This window comes from Montipora foliosa, chromosome 4 (assembly GCF_036669935.1).
Source record: "Montipora foliosa isolate CH-2021 chromosome 4, ASM3666993v2, whole genome shotgun sequence".
Lineage (NCBI taxonomy): Eukaryota > Metazoa > Cnidaria > Anthozoa > Scleractinia > Acroporidae > Montipora > Montipora foliosa.
In genome coordinates, this window is record NC_090872.1 from 46,553,058 (window position 1) to 46,574,914 (window position 21,857).

General features: G+C 49.5%; 12 non-coding genes and 2 pseudogenes across 12 annotated transcripts; 4 read left to right on the forward strand and 10 right to left on the reverse strand.

The window, feature by feature from the left end:
* The first annotated feature begins 2,385 nt into the window (after positions 1–2,385).
* LOC138001660 (5S ribosomal RNA) lies at positions 2,386–2,506 on the forward strand. The gene has a single exon (XR_011123321.1). It is a non-coding gene; the product is annotated as a 5S ribosomal RNA (ribosomal RNA).
* A 1,048-nt stretch (positions 2,507–3,554) lies between these two features.
* LOC138001558 (U1 spliceosomal RNA) lies at positions 3,555–3,717 on the reverse strand. The gene has a single exon (XR_011123243.1). It is a non-coding gene; the product is annotated as a U1 spliceosomal RNA (small nuclear RNA).
* Positions 3,718–3,902: 185 nt separating this feature from the next.
* LOC138001588 (U2 spliceosomal RNA) lies at positions 3,903–4,093 on the reverse strand. Its single transcript, XR_011123270.1, has one exon. It is a non-coding gene; the product is annotated as a U2 spliceosomal RNA (small nuclear RNA).
* A 298-nt stretch (positions 4,094–4,391) lies between these two features.
* LOC138001646 (5S ribosomal RNA) lies at positions 4,392–4,510 on the forward strand. The gene has a single exon (XR_011123307.1). It is a non-coding gene; the product is annotated as a 5S ribosomal RNA (ribosomal RNA).
* A 1,050-nt stretch (positions 4,511–5,560) lies between these two features.
* On the reverse strand, positions 5,561–5,724 carry LOC138001535 (U1 spliceosomal RNA). Its single transcript, XR_011123222.1, has one exon. It is a non-coding gene; the product is annotated as a U1 spliceosomal RNA (small nuclear RNA).
* Positions 5,725–5,908: 184 nt separating this feature from the next.
* Positions 5,909–6,074, reverse strand: LOC138001630 (U2 spliceosomal RNA; annotated as a pseudogene).
* A 1,589-nt stretch (positions 6,075–7,663) lies between these two features.
* LOC138001611 (U2 spliceosomal RNA) lies at positions 7,664–7,850 on the reverse strand. Its single transcript, XR_011123289.1, has one exon. It is a non-coding gene; the product is annotated as a U2 spliceosomal RNA (small nuclear RNA).
* A 5,632-nt stretch (positions 7,851–13,482) lies between these two features.
* On the forward strand, positions 13,483–13,603 carry LOC138001661 (5S ribosomal RNA). Its single transcript, XR_011123322.1, has one exon. It is a non-coding gene; the product is annotated as a 5S ribosomal RNA (ribosomal RNA).
* Positions 13,604–14,651: 1,048 nt separating this feature from the next.
* Positions 14,652–14,814, reverse strand: LOC138001559 (U1 spliceosomal RNA). Its single transcript, XR_011123244.1, has one exon. It is a non-coding gene; the product is annotated as a U1 spliceosomal RNA (small nuclear RNA).
* A 185-nt stretch (positions 14,815–14,999) lies between these two features.
* On the reverse strand, positions 15,000–15,190 carry LOC138001589 (U2 spliceosomal RNA). The gene has a single exon (XR_011123271.1). It is a non-coding gene; the product is annotated as a U2 spliceosomal RNA (small nuclear RNA).
* A 298-nt stretch (positions 15,191–15,488) lies between these two features.
* On the forward strand, positions 15,489–15,607 carry LOC138001647 (5S ribosomal RNA). Its single transcript, XR_011123308.1, has one exon. It is a non-coding gene; the product is annotated as a 5S ribosomal RNA (ribosomal RNA).
* Positions 15,608–16,656: 1,049 nt separating this feature from the next.
* Positions 16,657–16,820, reverse strand: LOC138001537 (U1 spliceosomal RNA). The gene has a single exon (XR_011123223.1). It is a non-coding gene; the product is annotated as a U1 spliceosomal RNA (small nuclear RNA).
* A 184-nt stretch (positions 16,821–17,004) lies between these two features.
* Positions 17,005–17,170, reverse strand: LOC138001631 (U2 spliceosomal RNA; annotated as a pseudogene).
* A 1,589-nt stretch (positions 17,171–18,759) lies between these two features.
* On the reverse strand, positions 18,760–18,946 carry LOC138001612 (U2 spliceosomal RNA). The gene has a single exon (XR_011123290.1). It is a non-coding gene; the product is annotated as a U2 spliceosomal RNA (small nuclear RNA).
* Positions 18,947–21,857: the final 2,911 nt, after the last annotated feature.

Sequence of the window (21,857 nt, forward strand, 5' to 3'; positions counted from 1 at the left end):
AAAAAAGTGCTTGCGTCGGGTAACGGTGTTTGGAGCGTAAATATTAATGACATTAATCCGCTGCTGCCCCAAAAAGTACCAATGCACTTAAGACTCTACCATCTGAATCAAAAATAAAGCGAGAGATGGTTCCTGGAAAATTCGGAGGGGTGAGCAGGGCTACACCAGCCGACCTGCCCGTCCCGAAGGACCAAAAACATTTACCGGGCCATTTACGAGAAAAAGCATCAGCTTGACGTTTGTTTGAAACATGAGTCTCCTGTAATAAGATCAAATCGCAACTTAGGCGAGATAATTCGTTTAGGATCAGGTCACTCTTAGTGGGTGATACAAGCCCACGGACGTTCAGAGAAAGGAGCTTTAGCATTGGTACTAATGGTGGCGTTTACCAACCGTGGTCCACCCTTCAGACTCGCTGTAAGTATGATCCCCGCGCAATCGAGTTCTAGATCGATGACGGTCGTGGCTGCGGGAACGGCCACGCCCCCGCGACGGTACTCACGATCACGGTCACGATCACGTTCACGTTCACGTTCACGTTCACGGTCACGGTCACGGTCACGGTCACGGTCACGGTCACGGTCCCGTTCCCGTTCCCGTTCCCGTTCCCGCTCCCGCTCCCGCTCCCGCTCCCGCTCCCGCTCCCGCTCCGCGCTCTCGCTCCCGATCACGGCGGCCAACATGACTACTTGTCCTACCAGATCCTTTAGATTCACGTTCAACTTGATCATCCCAGCCTTTTCCTTGTTGAGGAGAGGACCCAGAAACAGACTCAGAACCAGACTCCTCACTACTAGATTCATCACTTGCATCACTAGATTCCTTATGAGCCGCATCGGGGGGGGACAGGGGCTCGGAGCTAGGGGGCGTCTCTGCACCTGGGGAGGTTTACTGACTGGAGGAGGCTGAGCAGCAGGAACCGGAGCTGGAGCAGGCGGACGAGAGGCAACAGCAGCATAGGAAGAGGGCTCGGAAGACTCACGAGGACGCGCACGAGGACCAGAAGATGACGGGTCTACATCAGCACTGTGGATAAGGAACGGGCACGCAGCTGCTAAATGATCAGGCTTCATACAAATGGAGCACATAGGGTCACACGGACAGGATCTTGACGAGTGGCCAGGTTCTTCGCAGTGGCGCAGCGCACAGACCGACAGACGGCGGCGAAGTGCCCAAGGGCCCCGCAGCGCCTGCAGGTCTGTGGCTGCCCAGGGTACCAGATCCGAACAAATTCGCCCCACTACTCGAACAGAGGAAGGGATGGGTTTACTGAGACGCATCCGGGCAGTGCGGTTCCCATTGAACAGGCTATCGCCGGAACGATCCCTACGAAAAGAAAGAACAGTGCCATAGGTGGATAAACGGCCAATCAAAACAGAGTCCGGGAGCTCCACCGGAGCTTCGTAAAGCTTCACCAAGGTTACAGCATTCTGCCTATCACCGATAAGAACACGTGACCCCTCGATATCGAGGTGGGGGATACGGAGCGCAGCTTCTTTTGCCGCAACTGATCTAAAGGTGACGACCCAATTTTTGTTAGAAGCGCAATACTGGATGGACACAATGGAGTCGATATCAACGCCAGCTTCATCAAAAAACTGCACAAGATCTTTTGGCTGTTGGAAGGAGAGTCCAACTTAAAAAACACGGAGAATCCCTTCTTAAGAGCCACTCCACGATTGTCTGGCGAGTGGGACCAAATCTCACGAGGAGAAGCACAGAAACGTACACCACTTTTAGCCATGTTGCCAGCGCTTGTGGGACAACAACTTCAGACTCCAATGGCGAGAAGAGCTCGGGCGTGAAGGCTTCTTCACCATCAGGAACTTCAGGAACTTCATCAGTGGCATTGGCATCAGCGCCAGCATCAGCATCAGCATCAGCATTCATATCCGCGTCAGCAGCATCCATACTCACAATTGTGGGGGGGATAACCTCAGCAGTGCTAGCATCTTCAGGGACAGCAAGAACAGCGGCGGTTGTGTCTTCTTCCATAAGTGTTGGCGGGCGCAGACGAAGAGGTCCACGAAGTGTAGCTCCCACTAAGGCCAATTGGTACACTTAGCCAAAAGGCCGAGCACAGCGATGCCATAACATGCTCGCAGCAGACGGAGTGCTGCTAGTCTCCTGGTCGCGAGATATGGTGGTCTGATTGTCATCCGTCCCAAGTAGGGAATCTACAAAGCCAACCTGAAAACGAGGCCGGCGCACACAACGATTGTCTACTTGTACAGTGGATGGACGGACGGACGGCAGGCAGCCACAGCCACCAGGACTGCATGGCATTTGCGTTGACGGCAAGAGGACAAAATCCACATGGTGTTTCCTCCGACCTCTTTTTCACTTTCCTCTTATAAAAGAGTAAATTTTCACGGCAAATGACTTGTCTACGACCATACCACAGGGAAAACACCGGTTCTCGTCCGATCACCGAAGTTAAGCCCTGTCGGGCGGGGTTAGTACTGTTGGATGGGAGACCGCCTGGGAATACCCCGTGTTGTGGCTTCCCTTTTTCGTTCTATCCACTTCATCATCTCAAAGAATCTCAGTTCCCCCCACCAAAGAAAGTTCCAATACAGCTTTTTTTAAAAACACAACATGTCAAGCAAATGTCAAAAATGAGAAATGCAACAAAAACAAAATAGTTCACACGGGAAAGGCGAACTTATATTCCCGAGGGAGCGCGTGCGCGCGAGATCTTATCAAACCAACGTTTATGACATCAAAGCTATCTTTTGTCTGAGCAAAGAACAGGACACGGCAAGTGTGTGAATTGACGCACTGTTATGCATTGGATGAAAAGACAAACTAGTTAGTGGGGAACATGTGCATACAACGACGGCTAGAAAATTATAAAATTGATCTAGCGAAAACGTGACTTGGTGGAGTTGACATTTTCACTGTTCTCTGCTCAACACGGACAGTATTCAGGCCCCATTGTTCAAAGGGTGAACAACATTATTCAGAAAATAAGTCACTATCCTTCCTGAGTATAATACATTTACTTTCGCGATAACAATTCAATTAATTCATAACACAGAGAAACGACAACGTGCGTGTTGGCCACAGAAATGTAACGCCAACTGCCCTGGCCACTTCTCATGTTACTCAATGCACGCCGGATCGCCAGAAGGCACATAGTACAAGGGAGGCATAAGAAATCTATCACGCTTACAGATAGGCGATCGAACATTGCAAACATACATCTACTTACGTTTTGCAAACGATGCAAGAGGATAAGTGCTCCATCTGCCCTCCGGTACTTTCTTGTTTCACTCGTCGATCGATCTATCCTCGATGATTTCTCTGCAGCAACGAAGAATGCAAGAAATGAAGTGAGGTTCCGCTCCGCACTGCACCCACCAAATAACTCAAACATTCAACGAGATTTCAATTCACGGCAAACTCACCTTGTCCTTGGTTACTCCGTTCCGTTCAGTCCCGTCCCGTCAGTAAACGACAGGACAGGGCATCTTTCCATGCTTGCCTGACTGACTGAAATCACACCAACAAACCATCGCATTAGTGCCATTCCTTTCCCGACGAGGTGGGTGCGGGGACTAGCGCGAACGCAGGTCCCCACTACCAGAAATTATACGCTCGAGTTACCCACATTTGGGGTAATCGCAAGGGTCAACCCAATCGAAGTGCAATGAAAGAGCCTCACCTTGAGAGGACTGCCTCCCTGATCACAGTGCCTCCGCGTCAGGTAAGTATGAACTTTTTCAGCCTTCCCATGGACCGCAAAACGCAACTGCTCTGCACATAGCTTGTGGTGGCTTCTTGTCGTCCCAGAACCGGTAAGGCAGGCCGGTGACTCCCTCCTTCCTAGGGAAGACAAGAGAAGGTGGAAGCTGGTCAGTCTGTTGTTTCACTTTCAATTGTTTTATTTCTTCCCCGGAGGGAAGTGGGCCACACTCGGAGGTAGTGCTATACCGAGCAAACCCGTGGCCGGGACGAGGCAAGCCTCTTTTCCACGGCCCAGTTCCAAAATCAGTTTAATATATGAGCTGCTCGATGAGCAGCGTATCAGATATTAAGCTGATAAGAACAGATACTACACTTGATCTTAGCCAAAAGGCCGAGAAGCCGATGCCATAACATGCTCGCAGCAGACGGAGTGCTGCTAGTCTCCTGGTCGCGAGATATGGTGGTCTGATTGTCATCCGTCCCAAGTAGGGAATCTACAAAGCCAACCTGAAAACGAGGCCGGCGCACACAACGATTGTCTACTTGTACAGTGGATGGACGGACGGACGGCAGGCAGCCACAGCCACCAGGACTGCATGGCATTTGCGTTGACGGCAAGAGGACAAATCCACATGGTGTTTCCTCCGACCTCTTTTTCACTTTCCTCTTATAAAAGAGTAAATTTTCACGGCAAATGACTTGTCTACGACCATACCACAGGGAAAACACCGGTTCTCGTCCGATCACCGAAGTTAAGCCCTGTCGGGCGGGGTTAGTACTTGGATGGGAGACCGCCTGGGAATACCCCGTGTTGTAGGCTTCCCTTTTTCGTTCTATCCACTTCATCATCTCAAAGAATCTCAGTTCCCCCCACCAAAGAAAGTTCCAATACAGCTTTTTTTAAAACACAACATGTCAAGCAAATGTCAAAAATGAGAAATGCAACAAAAACAAAATAGTTCACACGGGAAAGGCGAACTTATATTCCCGAGGGAGCGCGTGCGCGCGAGATCTTATCAAACCAACGTTTATGACATCAAAGCTATCTTTTTGTCTGAGCAAAGAACAGGACACGGCAAGTGTGAAATTGACGCACTGTTATGCATTGGATGAAAAGACAAACTAGTTAGTGGGGAACATGTGCATACAACGACGGCTAGAAAATTATAAAATTGATCTAGCGAAAACGTGACTTGGTGGAGTTGACATTTTCACTGTTCTCTGCTCAACACGGACAGTATTCAGGCCCCATTTGTTCAAAGGGTGAACAACATTATTCAGAAAATAAGTCACTATCCTTCCTGAGTATAATACATTTACTTTCGCGATAACAATTCAATTAATTCATAACACAGAGAAACGACAACGTGCGTGTTGGCCACAGAAATGTAACGCCAACTGCCCTGGCCACTTCTCATGTTACTCAATGCACGCCGGATCGCCAGAAGGCAACATAGTACAAGGGAGGCATAAGAAATCTATCACGCTTACAGATAGGCGATCGAACATTGCAAACATACATCTACTTACGTTTTGCAAACGATGCAAGAGGATAAGTGCTCCATCTGCCCTCCGGTACTTTCTTGTTTCACTCGTCGATCGATCTATCCTCGATGATTTCTCTGCAGCAACGAAGAATGCAAGAAATGAAGTGAGGTTCCGCTCCGCACTGCACCCACCAAATAACTCAAACATTCAACGAGATTTCAATTCACGGCAAACTCACCTTGTCCTTGGTTACTCCGTTCCGTTCAGTCCCGTCCCGTCAGTAAACGACAGGACAGGGCATCTTTCCATGCTTGCCTGACTGACTGAAATCACACCAACAAACCATCGCATTAGTGCCATTCCTTTCCCGACGAGGTGGGTGCGGGGACTAGCGCGAACGCAGGTCCCCACTACCAGAAATTATACGCTCGAGTTACCCACATTTGGGGTAATCGCAAGGGTCAACCCAATCGAAGTGCAATGAAAGAGCCTCACCTTGAGAGGACTGCCTCCCTGATCACAGTGCCTCCCGCGTCAGGTAAGTATGAACTTTTTCAGCCTTCCCATGGACCGCAAAACGCAACTGCTCTGCACATAGCTTGTGGTGGCTTCTTGTCGTCCCAGAACCGGTAAGGCAGGCCGGTGACTCCCTCCTTCCTAGGGAAGACAAGAGAAGGTGGAAGCTGGTCAGTCTGTTGTTTCACTTTCAATTGTTTATTTCTTCCCCGGAGGGAAGTGGGCCACACTCGGAGGTAGTGCTATACCGAGGCAACCCGTGGCCGGGACGAGGCAAGCCTCTTTTCCACGGCCCAGTTCCAAAAATCAGTTTAATATATGAGCTGCTCGATGAGCAGCCGCCGGAGGAGCGGAACTCCTCGACAAACCAGGCAAGCGGTTCATCGAGACTGTTGGAATGAGCATTCCCACGAATGATCTCCCAAGTGGCAACATCGCACCAGACTTCCTCATAGGTACTCATGGAGAACTTGGCGGTACGGTGTTCGCGACGGTCGGTATCCATATCCAAACGGCTGATCTGTCATCCGAGGATGCGCCAGCTGAAGGAAGGAGTACCGATCTTTGGGAGGTTACGCTTCCGCCTCCGCTTAGGCTTGCGCTGCCGGGGGGAGCCAGAAGACTCTTTAACGAGAACATCCGACTCCGAATCCTCACCTGGAGTAAACTCCAAAGGGAGGATTACGACCCTAGATGCGTCATCGTCGGAGGGCAACAGGTTTGCACCTGCGCCCACCGGACTCGGCAGGAGAGGAGGCCGAACCTCCTCCATAGCATCGTCTACGACAGCATCCGGCTTACGTCCGGATCCTCCACAGCCTCTGTGCCAGGGGGACTGGCAATCAGGGGCCGGAACCCCAGCCTGCTCCTCTTTACGAGAAGACGCCGGAAGAACTCCGGAGGCCGTTGAGGTGCAGGCTGCCCCCAGGCGTTCCTACATTCACGGGCCATGTGACCAGACTGGCCACAGCGCCGACATCGTCCACTGAGCGGGCAAGCACGACTTCGTTGAACCGATCTTCCTACAGATGGCACAGTAGGGGGGGCTGACCACGATACCAAACACGGCAATCGAAGCCAGCTACACGTACATCACCGGGAACGTCCTTTAGACATAGACATCTTGACAAGGCGGTTGCCATCGCTCAGGCCGGGGAAAACCATGGTGCTCACTCCTCTGGACAGAATGAACCCTGCCCAAAGGAGGAGAAGAACGCACGGACGGCATCGTCTGGGACCTCAAACGGACAATCCCGGAGATACACCAGACGGGACGAGGTGTCGGCACTGGTAAGACGAAGCTGGTAGTCGCCAAAACGTATTCCACGTTCTATGGTGGACTGACAAGACTGGATCTCCTTGAAGGAGAGACGAACTGCTCCATTTCGGAGGAACTGGACGGAGGACAACTGATCTCTCTCCACGCTCTCCAAGAGGCGGGGGAGGACTTGGGACGAGCCCACGGAACGGAAAACTTCAGCCGGAAAAAAAGCCATCAGGCTTTTCGGGCACTGGATCGTACTGGAGGTAGGCATCCTGGGCCAATCGCAGGAGAGCCGAAACTCAACTTTGAAGCGGACCCAGAAGCACCACAAGCGTTAGAGAAGCTATCTAGCCCCGAAGAGCTATTAAAGATAGCACCGCAAGTGAAGGAATAGAATGCAAGCACACAAGTGAAAACACTATGAGCACTCACAAACCGGCTGCCGAGCCCTCACGAGCTCACAATGGCAGTGATACTAGCTGGCGTCAACAACCCAATGAAGAGCGTCAGGTAAGTATGAACTTTTTTCAGCCTTCCCATGGACCGCAAAACGCAACTGCTCTGCACATAGCTTGTGGTGGCTTCTTGTCGTCCCAGAACCGGTAAGGCAGGCCGGATGACTCCCTCCTTCCTAGGGAAGACAAGAGAAGGTGGAAGCTGGTCAGTCTGTTGTGTTTCACTTTCATTGTTTATTTTCTTCCCCGGAGGAAGTGGGCCACACTCGGAGGTAGTGCTATACCGAGGCAACCCGTGGCCGGGACGAGGCAAGCCTCTTTTCCACGGCCCAGTTCCAAAAAATCAGTTTAATATATGAGCTGCTCGATGAGCAGCGTATCAGATATTAAGCTGATAAGAACAGATTTTTTTTTTTTTTCTTTTGATAAAATTTTATTTACAAGGGCCTAAGGGCCCAGGTAAAAAGACCTGATTACAAGAAGGTACTGGAGCAGCTAATAATTACAGTGCGTCGGTGCAAAAAGGTAAACAGAGTCCATCTCAAAGCAAGGTGCAAGGTGCAATTGCCTACCTGAACTATCTAATGAACAAAAAGAACTAAAAGTGAAAAATAGGACGACCGTTACAATCAACAGAACAGATTACACTACCGTCGACCAAAAATCTTTAACTCTAGAGACAGGTTCGCCTAAGATACGCAACTTAATATCTTTAATAATCATGTTAATAATAGAACGTGAGCCAAGAGAGCTGTTTCGAAAAGTCGCAAGGTTCGCGCCAGCCAAACGAAGTAAACGATAGTCGCAATGAGATAACTAGACAGACGGTACCCCGGGGACGACGAAATAGGGGACAAGGGAAACAAAACAGAAGAAAAGGACAGCACAAGGGGAGAACCAAGGAGACGAGAGAGAAAGGGCGTAAAGAATTCCAGACATGAACGACCCTACGACATGCAACAAAACAATGACAAGGGGATTCAATACGAGAACAAACAGCACAACGGTCGGAGGCAATATAACCCCAAACTTGAGGTTATATCGCACCCGAACTGCATTATGTAAGAGGAGCCAGAAAACATCACTTTATAATTCTCGATAAACTTAAGACGAGACTTTCGCCACACGGACACCCACCGGATTATGGGGCGGCCAACAACGGCTCCCCAAAAACTAGCGCATGTTGGAGCAGGGGACGGAAATACAGACAACAAGGAATAAATGTTCTTACAAGATAAATCATCAGGCACAGACCCATGACGCTCAAACAGAGAGTGAAACAAAGCAAGACACTGACGGTAACACAGGGAGGGATCCGAAGAAGAAGGGACGGAATTGCTCGCGAAAGAGAAGCAAGGATCAAACTTAAAAAGACAATTCCCAAGAAAGAAGCGGGCCAAAAAATGCCATTTATCAGAACCGAAGTCATCTCGAAGACTTAAAAAACAGGACAGACGCAGGCTGGCACACTTGGTCTGAAAGTCGACGACACCAAGGCCGCCAGAAGACAAAGGAGCACAGCAGCGCTGTCGACTCACGTTCTCCATTTTGCCTTTCCAATGAAAGGCCAAACAAGACGTTTGTAGCGGTCACACACCCATCGCGGAGGTGCGAGGATTTTGGCAACGTGCCAAAACCTACTCGCCCCGAGGCATTAATAATCATTGTGCGGCCAACAAAAGAAAGTTCCCTTTGTCTCCACAAATTGATAACATTTTCGAGCTTATCTAGCTTAGGTTTTCCAGTTGTCTGACTCGACAGAAACCAGACCGTTAGAAAAGAAAACACCCAATATCCTAATTTTAGAGACCCACTTTAAACCAAAGGGGGGAGGCACCGTTCACCCTCCACCTCGGTCTTAGTCGTGTTAAGTTTTGCTCCCGAAGCTATTTCAAACCTGCGAACCACTCGCAAAAGGTGACATAGGGAACTTTCCGATTTCAAAAAGCAAGTTGCATCGTCAGCGTACTGAGAAATCTTAAATTGTAAGCCAGCCGCACCAGGGAGGAGAAAGCCAACAATGTCCGGACATTTTTCGAATTTTGGGTAGACAGGATTTCAGAAACCAGCACGTATAAAAGGGGGGAGAGGGGGACAACCCTGCCTAACACCCCTTCCCCAAAAAAACAGGGGCGGAAAGAGACCCGTTACAAATAATGCGCGAAAAGACATTGTTATAAAAGAGACTCACCCATTGACAAAAAAGGGACCAAAACCGAACTTAGACAAAACGCGCATGAGAAAGGCGTGGTCGACAACGGTCAAAAGGCCTTTTCTTGGTCTAAGGTCACAAGTATTTCCAGATTCGTTAGTTTTACTAATCATGTCGAGGGTGTCACGAATCAGAAGGAGATTAGAGAAGATAGATCTCCCAACTACAGAGCACGACTGATCGCGATGAACAATAGAACACATTACAGGCTTGAGACGCTCGGTAATAGCCTTAGAAGCGATTTTATAATCGGTATTTAGCAAAGAGATGGGGCGCCAGTTTTTCGGCATGCGCTTATCGTCTTTCTTGTGTATCAGACGCAAGAGGCCCTCTCGCTGAGAGTCAATGAGGGAACCCGATGAAAGCCCTCATTCAAAACACGAGCAAGGGCATCACCAAGATCCCCCCAGAAAGCAACATAAAATCGGTTGGGAGACCATCAGACCCTGGGGACTTGCCGGTTTGAAGACCGCTAACAGCTGAAAAAAAGCTCGTCTTTTGTCAACTCCCCTCACAGCTCTCTCGTTCAGCATTCGACAGAGAAAGGTCTAGGTCATTAATTAAATCCATTTGAACAGAAAGATCCAAGGTATCCTTGGCAAACAATGACTTATAGAAATCTACAAGGACTAATTCCAAATCGTGTTGGGACGTCTTCTCGACGCCATTGGCATCCAGAAGGCAGTCCATGGAATTCTTTTCAGCACGTTTTTTCTCGAGGCGGAAAAAAAATCTAGTCGGCCGTTCTCCTTCTTCAACCCCACTTGGCACGTGAACGAATTTTTGCGCCTCTCCGCTTCCTGGGAAACCAGGAAGAGAGGGCGCTTTCAAGATCCCTGACCTCAGAAGCGGCCTGGGAGCCACCAGAGGCCAGAGAGTTCTTTGCGTGGATCAAGCGCTTGGTCAAAGAACTGCGTTCACTATTAATCTGCCTTTGTTATTAACGCAAAACTCGATACAAAACCTACGAATGCCAAGTTTTAAAGCCTCCCACCAAGCACCAAGGGAAATCGAAGTCGGAGACACGCTCCTTAAAGGAAGCAATAAACGCAGACATTTTTGCTCTTAAAAGACTCATCGGACAAGAAACTTGTATTAAACCGCCAAACACCGCTACGGGGACAAGAAAAATTGTCGAGAGACAAAAATAGACGAACAAAATCGTGGTCCGAAAAAACACACGGCATTACATCGGAGGTTCGAACGTGCGGAACAAGGGAACGAGAAATCAAAAAGCGATCGAGGCGCGAAGCTTGAGAATAGCCGGTATTGGCCCAAGTGAAGGAAACCCACGAGGGTTTCCGTCTGCGCCAAATATCAACAAGAGAACAGTCTGAAATGAAGGATTTAAGGACTGACTTATCAGGAAGAGAATCATCAACTAGGACAAGACGGTCGAGAGGATTATCGATACAATTAAAATCACCGGCCACTATCCGAATAGGGGATAGAAAAAAGGAATGCAGATTTTGAAAAAAGTGCTTGCGTCGGGTAACGGTGTTTGGAGCGTAAATATTAATGACATTAATCCGCTGCTGCCCCAAAAAGTACCAATGCACTTAAGACTCTACCATCTGAATCAAAAATAAAGCGAGAGATGGTTCCTGGAAAATTCGGAGGGGTGAGCAGGGCTACACCAGCCGACCTGCCCGTCCCGAAGGACCAAAAACATTTACCGGGCCATTTACGAGAAAAAGCATCAGCTTGACGTTTGTTTGAAACATGAGTCTCCTGTAATAAGATCAAATCGCAACTTAGGCGAGATAATTCGTTTAGGATCAGGTCACTCTTAGTGGGTGATACAAGCCCACGGACGTTCAGAGAAAGGAGCTTTAGCATTGGTACTAATGGTGGCGTTTACCAACCGTGGTCCACCCTTCAGACTCGCTGTAAGTATGATCCCCGCGCAATCGAGTTCTAGATCGATGACGGTCGTGGCTGCGGGAACGGCCACGCCCCCGCGACGGTACTCACGATCACGGTCACGATCACGTTCACGTTCACGTTCACGTTCACGGTCACGGTCACGGTCACGGTCACGGTCACGGTCACGGTCCCGTTCCCGTTCCCGTTCCCGTTCCCGCTCCCGCTCCCGCTCCCGCTCCCGCTCCCGCTCCCGCTCCGCGCTCTCGCTCCCGATCACGGCGGCCAACATGACTACTTGTCCTACCAGATCCTTTAGATTCACGTTCAACTTGATCATCCCAGCCTTTTCCTTGTTGAGGAGAGGACCCAGAAACAGACTCAGAACCAGACTCCTCACTACTAGATTCATCACTTGCATCACTAGATTCCTTATGAGCCGCATCGGGGGGGGACAGGGGCTCGGAGCTAGGGGGCGTCTCTGCACCTGGGGAGGTTTACTGACTGGAGGAGGCTGAGCAGCAGGAACCGGAGCTGGAGCAGGCGGACGAGAGGCAACAGCAGCATAGGAAGAGGGCTCGGAAGACTCACGAGGACGCGCACGAGGACCAGAAGATGACGGGTCTACATCAGCACTGTGGATAAGGAACGGGCACGCAGCTGCTAAATGATCAGGCTTCATACAAATGGAGCACATAGGGTCACACGGACAGGATCTTGACGAGTGGCCAGGTTCTTCGCAGTGGCGCAGCGCACAGACCGACAGACGGCGGCGAAGTGCCCAAGGGCCCCGCAGCGCCTGCAGGTCTGTGGCTGCCCAGGGTACCAGATCCGAACAAATTCGCCCCACTACTCGAACAGAGGAAGGGATGGGTTTACTGAGACGCATCCGGGCAGTGCGGTTCCCATTGAACAGGCTATCGCCGGAACGATCCCTACGAAAAGAAAGAACAGTGCCATAGGTGGATAAACGGCCAATCAAAACAGAGTCCGGGAGCTCCACCGGAGCTTCGTAAAGCTTCACCAAGGTTACAGCATTCTGCCTATCACCGATAAGAACACGTGACCCCTCGATATCGAGGTGGGGGATACGGAGCGCAGCTTCTTTTGCCGCAACTGATCTAAAGGTGACGACCCAATTTTTGTTAGAAGCGCAATACTGGATGGACACAATGGAGTCGATATCAACGCCAGCTTCATCAAAAAACTGCACAAGATCTTTTGGCTGTTGGAAGGAGAGTCCAACTTAAAAAACACGGAGAATCCCTTCTTAAGAGCCACTCCACGATTGTCTGGCGAGTGGGACCAAATCTCACGAGGAGAAGCACAGAAACGTACACCACTTTTAGCCATGTTGCCAGCGCTTGTGGGACAACAACTTCAGACTCCAATGGCGAGAAGAGCTCGGGCGTGAAGGCTTCTTCACCATCAGGAACTTCAGGAACTTCATCAGTGGCATTGGCATCAGCGCCAGCATCAGCATCAGCATCAGCATTCATATCCGCGTCAGCAGCATCCATACTCACAATTGTGGGGGGGATAACCTCAGCAGTGCTAGCATCTTCAGGGACAGCAAGAACAGCGGCGGTTGTGTCTTCTTCCATAAGTGTTGGCGGGCGCAGACGAAGAGGTCCACGAAGTGTAGCTCCCACTAAGGCCAATTGGTACACTTAGCCAAAAGGCCGAGCACAGCGATGCCATAACATGCTCGCAGCAGACGGAGTGCTGCTAGTCTCCTGGTCGCGAGATATGGTGGTCTGATTGTCATCCGTCCCAAGTAGGGAATCTACAAAGCCAACCTGAAAACGAGGCCGGCGCACACAACGATTGTCTACTTGTACAGTGGATGGACGGACGGACGGCAGGCAGCCACAGCCACCAGGACTGCATGGCATTTGCGTTGACGGCAAGAGGACAAAATCCACATGGTGTTTCCTCCGACCTCTTTTTCACTTTCCTCTTATAAAAGAGTAAATTTTCACGGCAAATGACTTGTCTACGACCATACCACAGGGAAAACACCGGTTCTCGTCCGATCACCGAAGTTAAGCCCTGTCGGGCGGGGTTAGTACTGTTGGATGGGAGACCGCCTGGGAATACCCCGTGTTGTGGCTTCCCTTTTTCGTTCTATCCACTTCATCATCTCAAAGAATCTCAGTTCCCCCCACCAAAGAAAGTTCCAATACAGCTTTTTTTAAAAACACAACATGTCAAGCAAATGTCAAAAATGAGAAATGCAACAAAAACAAAATAGTTCACACGGGAAAGGCGAACTTATATTCCCGAGGGAGCGCGTGCGCGCGAGATCTTATCAAACCAACGTTTATGACATCAAAGCTATCTTTTGTCTGAGCAAAGAACAGGACACGGCAAGTGTGTGAATTGACGCACTGTTATGCATTGGATGAAAAGACAAACTAGTTAGTGGGGAACATGTGCATACAACGACGGCTAGAAAATTATAAAATTGATCTAGCGAAAACGTGACTTGGTGGAGTTGACATTTTCACTGTTCTCTGCTCAACACGGACAGTATTCAGGCCCCATTGTTCAAAGGGTGAACAACATTATTCAGAAAATAAGTCACTATCCTTCCTGAGTATAATACATTTACTTTCGCGATAACAATTCAATTAATTCATAACACAGAGAAACGACAACGTGCGTGTTGGCCACAGAAATGTAACGCCAACTGCCCTGGCCACTTCTCATGTTACTCAATGCACGCCGGATCGCCAGAAGGCACATAGTACAAGGGAGGCATAAGAAATCTATCACGCTTACAGATAGGCGATCGAACATTGCAAACATACATCTACTTACGTTTTGCAAACGATGCAAGAGGATAAGTGCTCCATCTGCCCTCCGGTACTTTCTTGTTTCACTCGTCGATCGATCTATCCTCGATGATTTCTCTGCAGCAACGAAGAATGCAAGAAATGAAGTGAGGTTCCGCTCCGCACTGCACCCACCAAATAACTCAAACATTCAACGAGATTTCAATTCACGGCAAACTCACCTTGTCCTTGGTTACTCCGTTCCGTTCAGTCCCGTCCCGTCAGTAAACGACAGGACAGGGCATCTTTCCATGCTTGCCTGACTGACTGAAATCACACCAACAAACCATCGCATTAGTGCCATTCCTTTCCCGACGAGGTGGGTGCGGGGACTAGCGCGAACGCAGGTCCCCACTACCAGAAATTATACGCTCGAGTTACCCACATTTGGGGTAATCGCAAGGGTCAACCCAATCGAAGTGCAATGAAAGAGCCTCACCTTGAGAGGACTGCCTCCCTGATCACAGTGCCTCCGCGTCAGGTAAGTATGAACTTTTTCAGCCTTCCCATGGACCGCAAAACGCAACTGCTCTGCACATAGCTTGTGGTGGCTTCTTGTCGTCCCAGAACCGGTAAGGCAGGCCGGTGACTCCCTCCTTCCTAGGGAAGACAAGAGAAGGTGGAAGCTGGTCAGTCTGTTGTTTCACTTTCAATTGTTTTATTTCTTCCCCGGAGGGAAGTGGGCCACACTCGGAGGTAGTGCTATACCGAGCAAACCCGTGGCCGGGACGAGGCAAGCCTCTTTTCCACGGCCCAGTTCCAAAATCAGTTTAATATATGAGCTGCTCGATGAGCAGCGTATCAGATATTAAGCTGATAAGAACAGATACTACACTTGATCTTAGCCAAAAGGCCGAGAAGCCGATGCCATAACATGCTCGCAGCAGACGGAGTGCTGCTAGTCTCCTGGTCGCGAGATATGGTGGTCTGATTGTCATCCGTCCCAAGTAGGGAATCTACAAAGCCAACCTGAAAACGAGGCCGGCGCACACAACGATTGTCTACTTGTACAGTGGATGGACGGACGGACGGCAGGCAGCCACAGCCACCAGGACTGCATGGCATTTGCGTTGACGGCAAGAGGACAAATCCACATGGTGTTTCCTCCGACCTCTTTTTCACTTTCCTCTTATAAAAGAGTAAATTTTCACGGCAAATGACTTGTCTACGACCATACCACAGGGAAAACACCGGTTCTCGTCCGATCACCGAAGTTAAGCCCTGTCGGGCGGGGTTAGTACTTGGATGGGAGACCGCCTGGGAATACCCCGTGTTGTAGGCTTCCCTTTTTCGTTCTATCCACTTCATCATCTCAAAGAATCTCAGTTCCCCCCACCAAAGAAAGTTCCAATACAGCTTTTTTAAAACACAACATGTCAAGCAAATGTCAAAAATGAGAAATGCAACAAAAACAAAATAGTTCACACGGGAAAGGCGAACTTATATTCCCGAGGGAGCGCGTGCGCGCGAGATCTTATCAAACCAACGTTTATGACATCAAAGCTATCTTTTTGTCTGAGCAAAGAACAGGACACGGCAAGTGTGAAATTGACGCACTGTTATGCATTGGATGAAAAGACAAACTAGTTAGTGGGGAACATGTGCATACAACGACGGCTAGAAAATTATAAAATTGATCTAGCGAAAACGTGACTTGGTGGAGTTGACATTTTCACTGTTCTCTGCTCAACACGGACAGTATTCAGGCCCCATTTGTTCAAAGGGTGAACAACATTATTCAGAAAATAAGTCACTATCCTTCCTGAGTATAATACATTTACTTTCGCGATAACAATTCAATTAATTCATAACACAGAGAAACGACAACGTGCGTGTTGGCCACAGAAATGTAACGCCAACTGCCCTGGCCACTTCTCATGTTACTCAATGCACGCCGGATCGCCAGAAGGCAACATAGTACAAGGGAGGCATAAGAAATCTATCACGCTTACAGATAGGCGATCGAACATTGCAAACATACATCTACTTACGTTTTGCAAACGATGCAAGAGGATAAGTGCTCCATCTGCCCTCCGGTACTTTCTTGTTTCACTCGTCGATCGATCTATCCTCGATGATTTCTCTGCAGCAACGAAGAATGCAAGAAATGAAGTGAGGTTCCGCTCCGCACTGCACCCACCAAATAACTCAAACATTCAACGAGATTTCAATTCACGGCAAACTCACCTTGTCCTTGGTTACTCCGTTCCGTTCAGTCCCGTCCCGTCAGTAAACGACAGGACAGGGCATCTTTCCATGCTTGCCTGACTGACTGAAATCACACCAACAAACCATCGCATTAGTGCCATTCCTTTCCCGACGAGGTGGGTGCGGGGACTAGCGCGAACGCAGGTCCCCACTACCAGAAATTATACGCTCGAGTTACCCACATTTGGGGTAATCGCAAGGGTCAACCCAATCGAAGTGCAATGAAAGAGCCTCACCTTGAGAGGACTGCCTCCCTGATCACAGTGCCTCCCGCGTCAGGTAAGTATGAACTTTTTCAGCCTTCCCATGGACCGCAAAACGCAACTGCTCTGCACATAGCTTGTGGTGGCTTCTTGTCGTCCCAGAACCGGTAAGGCAGGCCGGTGACTCCCTCCTTCCTAGGGAAGACAAGAGAAGGTGGAAGCTGGTCAGTCTGTTGTTTCACTTTCAATTGTTTATTTCTTCCCCGGAGGGAAGTGGGCCACACTCGGAGGTAGTGCTATACCGAGGCAACCCGTGGCCGGGACGAGGCAAGCCTCTTTTCCACGGCCCAGTTCCAAAAATCAGTTTAATATATGAGCTGCTCGATGAGCAGCCGCCGGAGGAGCGGAACTCCTCGACAAACCAGGCAAGCGGTTCATCGAGACTGTTGGAATGAGCATTCCCACGAATGATCTCCCAAGTGGCAACATCGCACCAGACTTCCTCATAGGTACTCATGGAGAACTTGGCGGTACGGTGTTCGCGACGGTCGGTATCCATATCCAAACGGCTGATCTGTCATCCGAGGATGCGCCAGCTGAAGGAAGGAGTACCGATCTTTGGGAGGTTACGCTTCCGCCTCCGCTTAGGCTTGCGCTGCCGGGGGGAGCCAGAAGACTCTTTAACGAGAACATCCGACTCCGAATCCTCACCTGGAGTAAACTCCAAAGGGAGGATTACGACCCTAGATGCGTCATCGTCGGAGGGCAACAGGTTTGCACCTGCGCCCACCGGACTCGGCAGGAGAGGAGGCCGAACCTCCTCCATAGCATCGTCTACGACAGCATCCGGCTTACGTCCGGATCCTCCACAGCCTCTGTGCCAGGGGGACTGGCAATCAGGGGCCGGAACCCCAGCCTGCTCCTCTTTACGAGAAGACGCCGGAAGAACTCCGGAGGCCGTTGAGGTGCAGGCTGCCCCCAGGCGTTCCTACATTCACGGGCCATGTGACCAGACTGGCCACAGCGCCGACATCGTCCACTGAGCGGGCAAGCACGACTTCGTTGAACCGATCTTCCTACAGATGGCACAGTAGGGGGGGCTGACCACGATACCAAACACGGCAATCGAAGCCAGCTACACGTACATCACCGGGAACGTCCTTTAGACATAGACATCTTGACAAGGCGGTTGCCATCGCTCAGGCCGGGGAAAACCATGGTGCTCACTCCTCTGGACAGAATGAACCCTGCCCAAAGGAGGAGAAGAACGCACGGACGGCATCGTCTGGGACCTCAAACGGACAATCCCGGAGATACACCAGACGGGACGAGGTGTCGGCACTGGTAAGACGAAGCTGGTAGTCGCCAAAACGTATTCCACGTTCTATGGTGGACTGACAAGACTGGATCTCCTTGAAGGAGAGACGAACTGCTCCATTTCGGAGGAACTGGACGGAGGACAACTGATCTCTCTCCACGCTCTCCAAGAGGCGGGGGAGGACTTGGGACGAGCCCACGGAACGGAAAACTTCAGCCGGAAAAAAAGCCATCAGGCTTTTCGGGCACTGGATCGTACTGGAGGTAGGCATCCTGGGCCAATCGCAGGAGAGCCGAAACTCAACTTTGAAGCGGACCCAGAAGCACCACAAGCGTTAGAGAAGCTATCTAGCCCCGAAGAGCTATTAAAGATAGCACCGCAAGTGAAGGAATAGAATGCAAGCACACAAGTGAAAACACTATGAGCACTCACAAACCGGCTGCCGAGCCCTCACGAGCTCACAATGGCAGTGATACTAGCTGGCGTCAACAACCCAATGAAGAGCGTCAGGTAAGTATGAACTTTTTTCAGCCTTCCCATGGACCGCAAAACGCAACTGCTCTGCACATAGCTTGTGGTGGCTTCTTGTCGTCCCAGAACCGGTAAGGCAGGCCGGATGACTCCCTCCTTCCTAGGGAAGACAAGAGAAGGTGGAAGCTGGTCAGTCTGTTGTGTTTCACTTTCATTGTTTATTTTCTTCCCCGGAGGAAGTGGGCCACACTCGGAGGTAGTGCTATACCGAGGCAACCCGTGGCCGGGACGAGGCAAGCCTCTTTTCCACGGCCCAGTTCCAAAAAATCAGTTTAATATATGAGCTGCTCGATGAGCAGCGTATCAGATATTAAGCTGATAAGAACAGATTTTTTTTTTTTTTCTTTTGATAAAATTTTATTTACAAGGGCCTAAGGGCCCAGGTAAAAAGACCTGATTACAAGAAGGTACTGGAGCAGCTAATAATTACAGTGCGTCGGTGCAAAAAGGTAAACAGAGTCCATCTCAAAGCAAGGTGCAAGGTGCAATTGCCTACCTGAACTATCTAATGAACAAAAAGAACTAAAAGTGAAAAATAGGACGACCGTTACAATCAACAGAACAGATTACACTACCGTCGACCAAAAATCTTTAACTCTAGAGACAGGTTCGCCTAAGATACGCAACTTAATATCTTTAATAATCATGTTAATAATAGAACGTGAGCCAAGAGAGCTGTTTCGAAAAGTCGCAAGGTTCGCGCCAGCCAAACGAAGTAAACGATAGTCGCAATGAGATAACTAGACAGACGGTACCCCGGGGACGACGAAATAGGGGACAAGGGAAACAAAACAGAAGAAAAGGACAGCACAAGGGGAGAACCAAGGAGACGAGAGAGAAAGGGCGTAAAGAATTCCAGACATGAACGACCCTACGACATGCAACAAAACAATGACAAGGGGATTCAATACGAGAACAAACAGCACAACGGTCGGAGGCAATATAACCCCAAACTTGAGGTTATATCGCACCCGAACTGCATTATGTAAGAGGAGCCAGAAAACATCACTTTATAATTCTCGATAAACTTAAGACGAGACTTTCGCCACACGGACACCCACCGGATTATGGGGCGGCCAACAACGGCTCCCCAAAAACTAGCGCATGTTGGAGCAGGGGACGGAAATACAGACAACAAGGAATAAATGTTCTTACAAGATAAATCATCAGGCACAGACCCATGACGCTCAAACAGAGAGTGAAACAAAGCAAGACACTGACGGTAACACAGGGAGGGATCCGAAGAAGAAGGGACGGAATTGCTCGCGAAAGAGAAGCAAGGATCAAACTTAAAAAGACAATTCCCAAGAAAGAAGCGGGCCAAAAAATGCCATTTATCAGAACCGAAGTCATCTCGAAGACTTAAAAAACAGGACAGACGCAGGCTGGCACACTTGGTCTGAAAGTCGACGACACCAAGGCCGCCAGAAGACAAAGGAGCACAGCAGCGCTGTCGACTCACGTTCTCCATTTTGCCTTTCCAATGAAAGGCCAAACAAGACGTTTGTAGCGGTCACACACCCATCGCGGAGGTGCGAGGATTTTGGCAACGTGCCAAAACCTACTCGCCCCGAGGCATTAATAATCATTGTGCGGCCAACAAAAGAAAGTTCCCTTTGTCTCCACAAATTGATAACATTTTCGAGCTTATCTAGCTTAGGTTTTCCAGTTGTCTGACTCGACAGAAACCAGACCGTTAGAAAAGAAAACACCCAATATCCTAATTTTAGAGACCCACTTTAAACCAAAGGGGGGAGGCACCGTTCACCCTCCACCTCGGTCTTAGTCGTGTTAAGTTTTGCTCCCGAAGCTATTTCAAACCTGCGAACCACTCGCAAAAGGTGACATAGGGAACTTTCCGATTTCAAAAAGCAAGTTGCATCGTCAGCGTACTGAGAAATCTTAAATTGTAAGCCAGCCGCACCAGGGAGGAGAAAGCCAACAATGTCCGGACATTTTTCGAATTTTGGGTAGACAGGATTTCAGAAACCAGCACGTATAAAAGGGGGGAGAGGGGGACAACCCTGCCTAACACCCCTTCCCCAAAAAAACAGGGGCGGAAAGAGACCCGTTACAAATAATGCGCGAAAAGACATTGTTATAAAAGAGACTCACCCATTGACAAAAAAGGGACCAAAACCGAACTTAGACAAAACGCGCATGAGAAAGGCGTGGTCGACAACGGTCAAAAGGCCTTTTCTTGGTCTAAGGTCACAAGTATTTCCAGATTCGTTAGTTTTACTAATCATGTCGAGGGTGTCACGAATCAGAAGGAGATTAGAGAAGATAGATCTCCCAACTACAGAGCACGACTGATCGCGATGAACAATAGAACACATTACAGGCTTGAGACGCTCGGTAATAGCCTTAGAAGCGATTTTATAATCGGTATTTAGCAAAGAGATGGGGCGCCAGTTTTTCGGCATGCGCTTATCGTCTTTCTTGTGTATCAGACGCAAGAGGCCCTCTCGCTGAGAGTCAATGAGGGAACCCGATGAAAGCCCTCATTCAAAACACGAGCAAGGGCATCACCAAGATCCCCCCAGAAAGCAACATAAAATCGGTTGGGAGACCATCAGACCCTGGGGACTTGCCGGTTTGAAGACCGCTAACAGCTGAAAAAAAGCTCGTCTTTTGTCAACTCCCCTCACAGCTCTCTCGTTCAGCATTCGACAGAGAAAGGTCTAGGTCATTAATTAAATCCATTTGAACAGAAAGATCCAAGGTATCCTTGGCAAACAATGACTTATAGAAATCTACAAGGACTAATTCCAAATCGTGTTGGGACGTCTTCTCGACGCCATTGGCATCCAGAAGGCAGTCCATGGAATTCTTTTCAGCACGTTTTTTCTCGAGGCGGAAAAAAAATCTAGTCGGCCGTTCTCCTTCTTCAACCCCACTTGGCACGTGAACGAATTTTTGCGCCTCTCCGCTTCCTGGGAAACCAGGAAGAGAGGGCGCTTTCAAGATCCCTGACCTCAGAAGCGGCCTGGGAGCCACCAGAGGCCAGAGAGTTCTTTGCGTGGATCAAGCGCTTGGTCAAAGAACTGCGTTCACTATTAATCTGCCTTTGTTATTAACGCAAAACTCGATACAAAACCTACGAATGCCAAGTTTTAAAGCCTCCCACCAAGCACCAAGGGAAATCGAAGTCGGAGACACGCTCCTTAAAGGAAGCAATAAACGCAGACATTTTTGCTCTTAAAAGACTCATCGGACAAGAAACTTGTATTAAACCGCCAAACACCGCTACGGGGACAAGAAAAATTGTC